The 11,985-nt window shown below is 48.3% G+C and overlaps 1 long non-coding RNA gene across 1 annotated transcript; it reads right to left on the reverse strand.

The window, feature by feature from the left end:
- Window positions 1-1,164: 1,164 nt before the first annotated feature.
- LOC145362546 (uncharacterized) lies at window positions 1,165-11,308 on the reverse strand. Its single transcript, XR_013889997.1, has 3 exons — window positions 11,227-11,308; window positions 10,400-10,721; window positions 1,165-2,302 (listed from the first exon to the last, which is right to left on the reverse strand). It is a non-coding gene; the product is annotated as an uncharacterized LOC145362546 (long non-coding RNA).
- Between the last annotated feature and the right edge of the window lie 677 nt (window positions 11,309-11,985).

The following is an 11,985-nucleotide window of genomic DNA, read 5'->3' on the forward strand; positions in this document are numbered from 1 at the left end:
CTTAAAGAGACAGACAGAACTTTGAATAGTAATGGATTAGAGCATGGGCTGGGGGGACGGTTCGTTGGGGGGCAGGGGAGGTGGGGGCTGCTTGAGAATGGGAAGGGGGGAGGGTGCTGGGTAGTATCATACTTGTTGTGCCCCTGATTGTTAAGGGTATACTTGGCAATTGTCCAGAAGACCTATTCCAATGGAGAATTGTGCTGTGCCTGCTACCATCTGGCCAACTTACATCAGATCATAGATTCACCGAAAACAATATGGGGGGAAAAGCTCGAGTGACTTCGGGTTTTATTTTAAAGGTGCATATTGTACGGACACGGCAATGACATCTGCGGACCTGTTGCGGAGATAGGTGAACTGTAGTGGATCCAGACAATCTGGGAGGTTGGAACTGATTCATGCGATAACTATACTCCTGGTGCATCACATAATATTGGACAAATGTGTCATTGGACAATAGCCATTAAGGCAGGCTGCTTGGTTTTTCATTGGTAGCGGCCTTGGTTTGAGTACTTCTTTTACTCGGAGCATGGATCAGCGACTTCCCTACTGAGAGAGGACTCACTGCGCTTCACTGGTCCAGTAGGTCATAGTGGGGCAGCAAAAAAAAATACACTGGGCACTATGAAAGGTAGCTATACACTGAACCCTGATGCTTTGAAAGCAAACCCTCTGTGTCATTCGAATGTGAGATTACTATTTCTTCCAGTGTTGTGCGTTCAGTGGCCGCAATGCTGTGGTCTCCCCTACAGGGTATAATCATTTGTAAATATTATAGAGATTCTGAACTGTCGAGGCATTAGGATCTCTCTCTGCCAACTGCTGGTAGTGTCCAGAGGAAAGGATGAAGCCAGCACTGTTTGGTACCAGCTCTGCTGCAGGGCTTGTCAGTAGCTATCTGAAAGGTGATAGATTACTGCCCACAGGACTCCACTCTGAATTTTCTGTCAGAGTTACCCCCACAGCCTTCTCACACTCCAAATCCCCCACAAGGTAGAAAGACTATTTACCTCGAGCTGAGTGAGGGTAAATTTTGAGGATCCCCGGAAAACTCTTTCCAAAACGTATACCATTTTGTACCTACCATGGAGCATCATATTGGCACAGTGGTGTTAGTGCGAGTGGGTGAAACGACCATTACGGACTCAGGGTGTAGTTCAATAACGACACAGCTTTATTTTCTTTTCCATCGACGGAGGTGCAGTCAGGACATACAATCAGACTGTCCCGAAAGCACACTAAACACCCGTCGTATCGGGCTACAGTTATACCTGAACTTCAGTGTAGTACGCAATTAAAATGCTAATCCTTTATTTACAGTATTTGACTTCAGCCATCCTGTTTCAATGTTTTCGAGTGTTGGGACAATTGTTTTAAGTGTGTGTTAATCGTTTTTGTCTGGTTGGTTATTAATGGTCTAGAATCTCTGAGGGTTGAACCATAAGGTGTGTCATTGATCTCAAAAGAGGTTTAAGGGACCAGGGACGTTTCCTTAGTTATGCTAATTTTAGGTGTCTCCATGGGTTGTTTGACTGTTAGAGAAGTGCTGATTTTGATGGGATGGGATGTTATTTTTTAATTTAGTTCCTGTAGGTACCATCCTGTCCAGCTTCCCTTGTGTGCTCGCCCTCATTTGCATTCTAAAAGCATGATCTTGCCTACTGATCGGTGTCTGTTACTTTGTGAATTTTAGTGGAGATGCTCTGAGTGTAACTTTACTCTGCCTCCATATTGTGTGCCCAATTTCATAAAATCTGCTGCCCGATAACAGTGGTTAGCAGTGCTGACTCACAGCATCAGGAACACTGTGTCGTGTTTGGACCTTATCCCCGTGTCTGCATGGGTTTCCTCCAGAATTTCCACTTTCCTTTCACACTCCAAAACATGTGCTGGATCATAAAAAAAACTGATTCACTGTGTGTGCACGTTTTTTAAAAAAATTGTTGAATCTGCACTTTAAATGGTAACTTATTCCCCTGAATCATGTCTAATTTTATTCTTTACTTCCTTCCTGACAGTGAACATAATCACAATTGTGACGTTGATGAGCAGAAACTGTGGTCTGTCCAAATGTGTCACTCGTTACCTGGTGGCCATGTCAGTGGGGGATCTGCTGGTCATTATCCTCGACCTGATATTGAGACACATTCCCATTGTTTATTGGAAACAGTTTTATTTCATGCGCTCACTCCCCGTGTGTAACATCCACGCCGTCGTGCTTTATGCAGCCACTGACTGTTCTGTCTGGTTCACCGTCACTTTCACCTTTGATCGATTTGTGGCCATTTGCTGCCCCAAGCTGAAAAGTAAATATTGCACTGAGAAATCGGCGGCTGTGGTTCTGGGAACAGTGACAGTGCTGAGCTGTTTAAAAAACGTTTCCTGGTATTTTATGTTATTAAATCGATATCAGCTGGTGAACAATCCCTGGTTTTGTGTTTTCTCATGGGAAGCTGCAGAATCTCCGGTCTGGGGAACAATCGAGTTCCTCCACAACATTCTAACCCCATGTGTCCCGTTCGCCCTGATTCTGCTGCTCAATGCTTTCACCGTCAGACACATTTTAGTGAGCAGCAGAGCCCGCAGGAGACTCCGGGCTCACAGCAGTGGGGAGAACCCTCGTGACCCAGAGATGGAGAGTCGAAGAAAATCCATCATTTTACTGTTTGTTATCTCAGCCAATTTCATCCTCTTATGGTCGACATTAATGGTTTATACTATATGGATTCGGATGTATAATTTGGGCTATCAATCAGTAAGGTTACATCTTTTTGTTATGGAATTGGGCTTTACGCTGCAACTCACAAGTTGCTGCACAAATACTGCCATTTACGCTGTGACACAGACTCACTTCAGACAGCAGTTAAAAGGTCTCCTGAAATACCCCTTTACTGCAATGCTTCAACTCAATAAACCCTGACAGGAAACTGCAACCACAAGTTCCATGACTGTTTCTGTTGGGCATTCATAGTGTAAACAACAAAACACCCTTGCAGAAGCAGAAATAGTTACAGGTAGAGAGAGAGAGGGGACAGTATTAACAACAGTGAGAGTGATAGAGAGAGATATTGGCAGAGAGAGGGAAAAACACAAAGACATGGAGAACAACAGAGTTTGAAAGAGTTTCTAACAGGTACAGAGAAAGAAACAGACAGAGAGAGAGAAAGAACAGAGACAGAGAGAGACTCTCACAGAGCGAGAGAGACAGGGATAGAGAGTGGAGAAAATGGTGAAGGTGATACACAGGGAAGGAGAAAGAGAGACCAAAGAAGACAAACTGGGGGTTGTAATAAAAGAGGGAAAGGGAGAGGAAGGGAAAATGGGAGACATAAAGTGGGGCAAAGGGAAATAGCCAGAGGCAGAGAGAAACAGATATAGAGACAGAGAGTGGAAATGAATGGGAGTGAGACTGAATGAGTATAATGGAAACAACAAGAACAAAAGACAGAGCGAGTGAGAGTGAGAGAGAGAGAGAGAAGCACAGAAAGTGACAGAGAGACATATTTAATGACTTTACCGATAACCATCAGGTGGAGTTATTGGAATATGAGCTCCCTGATTGAGACAGTTAATGCTGTCCACTCCAGGAGCTCTGCAAATGTATATAATGTGGAGTGTCTTGGTTACCAGAACTCAGGGTGTGTACACTCAGGATGTGGACAGGTGGTTTTATCACTCGACTACTAATACAGAAACTCAGCTAATGTATTGGGAACCCGGATTCCAATCTCGTCACAGCAGATGGTGGAATTTGAATAAATAGATCTGTAGTTTAGAATCCGCTGGTGACCATAAAAACATTGTTGATTGTCAGGAAAACCCCAACTGGTTCACCAATGTCCCAGGAAAGGAAACCTGTTGTCCTTACGTGGTCAGGCCTAACCGTGACTCCAGGACCACAACAACGTGGTTGACACTTAACTGCCCTCTGAACACGGGTAACTAGGATGCCGAGCCGCGAAGGCAGGTGACTTGAGCTGGTTGCAATTAACAGACACTGGTCACATCCCCAACGGAAGAGACGGTGATCATGAACTTTTTCAAAATTCTCCCAGCGGCAGCCAATAATATTCGGCTGTGGAGGCAAACTTACCCAGTCCTGAATAAACTGAAGAAGTAAGAGCTGATGGGGGTAACCAAAAGCCTGTTACAGACAGAATTGCACCCATATTGGAGTGGCAGAGAACAGCTGACTGTGGAAGATGGCATACTCCTATGGGGTTCAAGAGTGTCATCCTGACACAGGATCACCATCCCAACCTGGCCGAACTTTACCATGGCCACCCAGGAGCGGCAAGCAGAAGATCCTCCAAATTGCCACATCTGGTGGCCAGGTATGGATACAGATATTTGCTTGTGCGTCAATGTTGGCAATATCAACAAGGGCAGAACTGTCACCAGTCACTATTCTTTACATTTGGGTTGGCCGTAGACGTGACTGCACATGGACAGTGCCGGACCGTTCATGGGGTCTGTGTTCCTGATACTGGTAGATGCTCATTCAAAATGGATGGCCAAACACAGGATGAGTTAATCAAACACAAGGAGAAGAGTGGAGAAAGTTCACGCCTCTTTCTTGACACCAGAAATTCTGCAGGTGTTGAATTCTAAAAATGGACCACCCTCCATTAGTCAGGAATTTGTGCATTGCATGAAGTTGAGCAATATTTGATGCGTTGCTGTAGAGGGTACTGGTGAGGCCGCAACAGGAATACCGTGTGCAGTTTTGATCGGCGTATTTGTGGAAGGATATATTGGCCTTGGAGGGAGTGCAGAGAAGGTTCATTGGGCTGATACCAGAGATGAGGGGGTTAACCTATGAGGAGAGATTTAATAGACTGGGTCTGTACTCATTGGAGTTTAGAAGGCTGAGGGGGGATCTTATAAGATAATGAAGGGGACAGATAGGGTAGAGGTAGAGAGTTTCTTCCCGCTTAGAAAGGATAGCAGGACTAGAGGGCACAGCCTCAAAATAATGGGGGGAGGACAGTTTAGATCGGAGTTGAGGAGGAACTTCTTCACTCAAAGGGTGGTGAATCTCTGGAATTCTCTGCCCATTGAAGTGGTGGAGGCTGCCTTGCTGAATACATTTAAGTCACGGGTAGATAGATTTCTGATAGACAAGGGAATTAAGGGTTATGGGGAGAAAGCGGGAAAGTGGAATTGATCCACTTCAGATCAGCCATGATCTTGTCGAATGGCAGGGCAGGCTCGAAGAGCTAGAAGGCCTACTCCTGCTCCTATTTCTTATGTTCTTATGCGTTAGGACAGTGCCCACATTACCCATCATCCATTGGTCTGGCAGAGAGTTGTGTTCCCTGACACCTGACTGTGGAGTCGATATTGAAGAGAATCCTCAGCACCACAGCACATAAACAAACGGTCCCGGTCCCAGTGCTGCATAACTCCACCTGTGGCTTGAATCCTCTTTGTGCCCCTCTCACACTCTCCTCAAGGTGCTGAGTGTCTGTCCCAGTCTCCCCCTCTCACACTCTCCTCCAGGTGCTGAACATCTGTCCCAGTTTCCCCCTCTCACACTCTGCTCAAGGTGCTGAACATCTGTCCCAGTGTCCCCCTCTCACACTCTCCTCAAGGTGCTGAGTGTCTGTCCCAGTGTCCCCCTCTCACACTCTGCTCAAGGTGCTGAACATCTGTCCCAGTGTCCCCCTCTCACACTCTCCTCAAGGTGCTGAGCGTCTGTCCCAGTGTCCCCCTCTCACACTCTCCTCCAGGTGCTGAACATCTGTCCCAGTGTCCCCCTCTCACACTCTCCTCAAGGTGCTGAGTGTCTGTCCCAGTGTCCCCCTCTCACACTCTCCTCAAGGTGCTGAGTGTCTGTCCCAGTGTCCCCCTCTCACACTCTCCTCCAGGTGCTGAGTGTCTGTCCCACTTTCCCCTCTCACACTCTCCTCCAGGTGCTGAGTGTCTGTCCCAGTGTCCCCCTCTCACACTCTCCTCAAGGTGCTGAGTGTCTGTCCCAGTTTCCCCCTCTCACACTCTCCTCCAGGTGCTGAGTGTCTGTCCCAGTTTCCCCCTCTCACACTCTCCTCAAGGTGCTGAGTGTCTGTCCCAGTTTCCCCCTCTCACACTCTCCTCCAGGTGCTGAGTGTCTGTCCCAGTGTCCCCTCTCGCACTCTCCTCCAGGTGCTGAGTGTCTGTCCCAGTTTCCCCCTCTCGCACTCTCCTCCAAGTGCTGAGTGTCTGTCCCAGTTTCCCCCTCTCGCACTCTCCTCAAGGTGCTGAGTGTCTGTCCCAGTTTCCCCCTCTCACACTCTCCTCAAGGTGCTGAGTGTCTGTCCCAGTTTCCCCCTCTCACACTCTGCTCCAGGTGCTGACGGTCTGCCCCAGTTTCCCCCTCCCACACTTTCCTCAAGGTGCTGACTGTCTGTCCCAGTTTACACCTCCCACACTTTCCTCAAGGTGCTGACTGTCTATGCCAGTGTCACACTGACCCCTCCCCCCACCGCCTCACACACTCCCCGGGGGGCTGACTGTCTGTCTCAGTGTCCCCCTCTCACACTTTCCTCAGGGTGCTGACTGTCTATGCCAGTGTCACAGTGATCCCCCCACGCCCCCACACGCTTCCGGGGGGGCTCACTGTCTGTCTCAGTGTCCCCCTCTCACACTTTCCTCAAGGTGCTGACTCTGTGCCCTGGTGTCACAGTGAGCCCCTCGAACACTCTCCTCAAGAAGCTGGCTGACTGTCACAGTATCCCAGTGCCCTCCCCTCAAAATCTCCTCAAGGTGCTGACTCTCTGCCCTGGTGTCCCAGTGATCGCCCCTCTCATACTCTCCTCAAGGTGTTGCTTGCCTCTCTCGGTGTCCCAGTATCCCCCTCTGACAAGGTGCTGCTTTCCTGTCCCACTGTGCCAGTGTCCCCCTCTCACACTCTCCTCAAGGTGCTGCTTTCCTGTCCCAGTGTGCCAGTGTCCCCCTCTCACACTCTCCTCAAGGTGCTGCTTTCCTGTCCCACAGTCCCAGTGTCCCCCTCTCACACTCTCCTCAAGGTGCTCACTGTCAGTCCCACAGTCCCAGTGTCCCCCTCACACTCACCTCAAGGTGCTCACTGTCAGTCCCACAGTCCCAGTGTCCCCCTCAGACTCACCTCAAGGTGCTCACCGTCAGTCCCACAGTCTCAGTGTCCCCCTCAGACTCACCTCAAGGATACCCAATTAGCTTCTTCTGTGCTTCAAAGAGTTTATGACTGGAAATATATAATGTAGTTGCAGTAATATATTACAGAACTAGAAATTAGGAAGAAATGGAAATGGGGGAGTGCTTTACTCAGAGATGTGAGAGAGAGGAGGAAGTTTTAGGTTTTCAGAGGCTCAATCTTCGTTCACACAAAGCCTGCAGTTCAATTCGCTGGAGGATCAGAGATTTTCCAGTCCCCCAACTCTCCTATTGGTCTACATCTAAGCTTGCCGGTCACAGAGGGTGGGCACAGCCCCGCACATGTGCAGATTCCCTTCTTCCTTTGGACATGTGCAGTCCTGGGCCGGGGGGGGGGGGAGCTCACTGAGCGGCTTCTCACTCTGGGCGGAGCCACCGGCCACATGACCAGAAACCTTGGCTCGAGGAGGGGAAGGGGAACAATGGGTGGGGGTGAGTCTCCCAGGATGGAGAGGGGAACAATGGGTGGGGGCGGGGCTCCCGGGAGGGGGAGGGGAACAGTGGGTGGGGGCGGGGCTCCCAGGATGGGGAGGGGAACAATGGGTGGGGGCGGGTCTCCCAGGATGGGAGGGGAACAATGAGTGGGGGCAGGGCCCCAGAGAGGGAGGGGGAGGGGAACAGTGGGTGGGGGCAGGGCTTCTGGGAGGCGAGGGGAACTATGGGTGGGGGTGGGGCTCCCAGAAGGGGGAGGGGGACAATGGGTGGGGGTCCCGGCAGGGGGGCAATGGGTGGGGGCGGGGCTCCCATGTCCCATGAGGCATACAAGATGATCAATGGATTGGATAGGGTGGATAGTGTGAGCCTTTTACCTCGGATGGTGATGGCTAACACAAGGGGACATAGCTTTAAATAAGTGGCTGGTAACTATAGGACGGATATCAGAGGTAGGTTCTTTACTCAGAGGGTAGTAAGGTCATGGAATGCCCTGCCTGCAGCAGTTGTGGACTCGCCAACTTTAAGGGCGTTCAAATGGTCAGTGGATAGGCATATGGATAACATTGGAATAGTTTAGGTTCGAGGGTCATTAGATTGTTGCGCCAACCAGTGGAACCATCGAGGGCCGAAGTGCCTGTACTGCGCTATAATGTTCTATGTTCTTTCTCCACGTGCTGGAGTTCCCACCCCCCTGACCTTACAATTACGAAGGGGTTCAATAATCCAGTAGTGATTTCTAGGGCAGCACAGTGGGTTAGCACTGCTGCCTCACAGCACAGGGACCCGGGTTCGATTCCTGGCTTGGGTCTCTGTTGTGGGGAGTTTGCATGTTCTTCCCGTGTCTGCGTGGGTTTCCTCCAGGTGCTCCAGTTTCCTCCCACAGTCCAAAAAGATGTGCTGGTTAGGTGCATTAGCCATGCTAAATTCTCCCTCAGTGTACCCGACCAGCAGCCAGAGTGGGAGGACAAGGGGGTTTTCATAACAACTTCACTGCAGTGTTAACGTAAGCCTACTTGTGACTAATAAATAAGCTCTAACAGGAGAAAGTTCTTTATCCAGCGAGTGGTGAGAATGACAGACTCAACACCACAGCGAGTGACTGAGGTGAACAGCATGAATACACTGACGGGGAAGCTGGATACATACATGAGGGAGAAAGGAATAGAAGGATATGCTGATGGGAGGAGATGGAGAGAGGTGGGTGGAGGGTCATGTGGAGCATAAATACTGACACAGACTGACTGAGCCGACTGGCCTGGCCCTGTGCTGTAGACTCAATGGAATAGAGACAAATGTATTTATTTTAGACCTATCTGTAGTGGTAGAAAAAACACTATTTACTGTCCAGGATTAAATAAATGTCCTTCATCAGCTTTTGTGGATCATTTCAGTGGAAATGTGCTCTCCCAGGCTCAAAGAGTATCAGCCCACTTGGAGCAAAGTTGTGAGACTGGCACATTGTGAATTCTCACTATATAGAAGGCACCTCAATCTAGTCTACACATTGGAGTAAACTAAAATCAAGGGGCTCATTGAAGAATTCTACACTGCCCCCCCACATCGCCGAAGGGCAAAAAACATTAGTGGATGTCAGATACGGACCTCCAAACTGCAGTGGTGATGTTGGGAATGGCATTAAACACAAAACTAGAGATGCATGTGATAAGGGAGTATTGGTGATCATGGATGATTTTAATTCGCACATAGATTGAGCAAATCAAATTAGCCACAATGCCGTAAAAGAGGAATTCCTGGAATGTATACAGGATGGTTTAATTGAACAATATCTGGAGGAACCAACTGGATAGCAGGCCAGCTTAGACTGGGTACTGTGTACTGAGAAGGGAATCATTGCCAATCCAATTGTACCAGACCCCTTCAGGATGAGTGACCCTAACATGATAAGATTTTTTAAAATCAAACTGGAGAATGAAGTAGTTGATTTGGAGACAAGGTGCTATATCTTAAGAAACCTATGAGGATTATGAGACGTGAGTTGGCCTTGATAGATTGGGGAGAGTTACTTCAAGAGATGACAGTGGATAGGTGGCACAGGAAGCAATCCTGTGATTACAACCCAAGAGGTCCTGCTTTTTAACTTTCTACCTAACTCCCTTAACTGCTGTTGCAGGACATTGTCACTCTTCCTACCTCTGTACCAATATGTACCATGGCCACTGGTTGTTCACCCTCTCGCTTCAGAATGCTTTCTGCCCTTCCTGGACCCTGACACCAGGGAGGCAACATAACATCCTGAAGTCTCTTTCATGTCCACAACAGCACCTATCTGCACCCCTAACTAAAGAGCCCCTTATAACTATTGCTCTAGTGCACTTTGTACCTCCCTGCTAAATAACAAAGCCAGCCGTGGTGCCAGTGCTCTGGCTGCTGTATTTATCACCTGATAGGCTATAACCCCCCAACAGTATCCAAAACGGTGTACTTGTTAGAGAAGGAGATGACCACAGGGGATTCCTGTACTGACTGCCTGCCCCTTCTAGCAGTCACCCATCTATCTGCCTGCACCTTGAGTGTGACCATGTCTCTAAAGCTCCTATCTATGACACTTTCCGCCATCTTCATTCTGCTAAGTGCAACCAACTGCTGCTCCAACCGATCCATGCTGGTCGTAAGGAGCTGCAATTGGGTGCACTTCCTGCAGATGTAGTCATCCGAGACACTGAAAGCGTCACAGATCTTCCACATCTCACAAGTGCAGCACTTAACCCCACTGACTGACATTTTGAGCACCAATTAAATTATTTAAGAAAATTCATAAAACTCTTACCTTCACTTTTACCTTCTTGCAGTGTCCCTTTCTTCAGATAAATTGGGGTTGTTCTCCTTGGAGCAAAGTAGATTGATAGAGGTGTACAAAGGTACGTGGAGGTGTCGAAGTTTACATGCTCTGTTTACACATGTACAAGCTTTCTGGGTCATCCAGTCTCGAAACGTTGGTTCTATTTTCTCTCAAGTGGAGACGGCGGTGTTGGACCGGGGAAAACACAGTAAGAAGTCTCACTGCACCAGATTAAAGTCCAATGGGTTTATTTGGTCGCAGAATCCACTAGTTTTCTGTGCGCTGCTCCTTCGTCAGGTGAGTGGGAGTTCTGTCCACAAACAAGGCATAGAAAGACACAAACTCAATTCACAAAATAATGATTGGAATGCAAATTTTTACAGGTAATCAAGTCTTAAAGGTACAGACAATGTGAGTGGAGAGAGCGTTCTATTCTCTCTCCACAGATGCTGTCAGATCTGCTGAGATTTTCCAGCATTTTCTGTTTTTATTTCCCTTTATTTTTCCTTCTCTGTCACCGCTCTGCCTCATCAATGAGACATTGGGACTCAGAGGGTTGATGCAGTTTGATGGACCAGTTGTTTCCATTCTGAACAAAGGGGAACAAGCTCCGCCCACTCAATGACATCATTGCCCTCTACAAACATGGCGGCCGCACGTGCGCACTGCTGCATATTGCCCCCAATAAAGATGGCGAACGTTAACCCGGAGCGAACCTGAGGAGGTGCGGCCCTGCTTGGTACAAACTGGGTCCGGGAAGACCTCTTCCGAGGTTTGCTGCTTACACCACATGCTTACGCAGCGTTTTCACCCACCTGGGCGATCCATTGCTCTCTCCGTACCGTCAATCACTTCTAACAGATTTCCCAGCCCAAAACAAAAGCCGATTTCCATCGCCATCACTCACACTGCGCATGCTCCAGACAAAGCTGGCCCCGCCCCCGTCCGCTTCTATTGGTTGGAGGGCCGAACGCTCCGAGTTAGTCCTCCAGCACCACCCCCTCTTCCCATTGGTCGATACCGCCGTCGATCAGTCCTGTATTGTGACGATGACTTGGTGCTTGTCCAATAATAAGAGTCTCAGTGTAACAATGACACACACAGGTTCCAGTCCAATCAGAGTGGAGATGGAGCACAGAGTAAACACAGCAAAACACTGACTGACTCTGAGTGTAACATAAACAGTGTTTGTTCACATAATAAGAGTCACATTGCAGTATGTTAGTGAACACAGCATTAGATCCAATGTAATGATAATACAGTCAGTAATTACACACACAGGCTCCAGTAGAATCAGAGTGGAGAGGGAGCAGAGAGAAAACACAGCAAAACACTGACTTACTCTGAGTGTAACATAAACAGTGTTTGTTCAAATAATAAGAGTCACGTTGCAGTGTGTTAGTGAACACAGCATTAGATCCAATGCAGTGATAATAGTCAGTATCCAGTGCGCCATAACCAAAGTTTAGGTTTCATTTGATAGTGTGAGTGAGTCATGGTCTATCGATATAATGTATTCAAATTCCAGTGTGTGTGACTCTGCTACTATCATCATCAGACAATAACCTGTCTGT

Source organism: Carcharhinus amblyrhynchos, unplaced genomic scaffold (genome assembly GCF_965287045.1).
Source record: "Carcharhinus amblyrhynchos unplaced genomic scaffold, sCarAmb.v2.hapA scaffold_38, whole genome shotgun sequence".
NCBI classification, from domain to species: domain Eukaryota; kingdom Metazoa; phylum Chordata; class Chondrichthyes; order Carcharhiniformes; family Carcharhinidae; genus Carcharhinus; species Carcharhinus amblyrhynchos.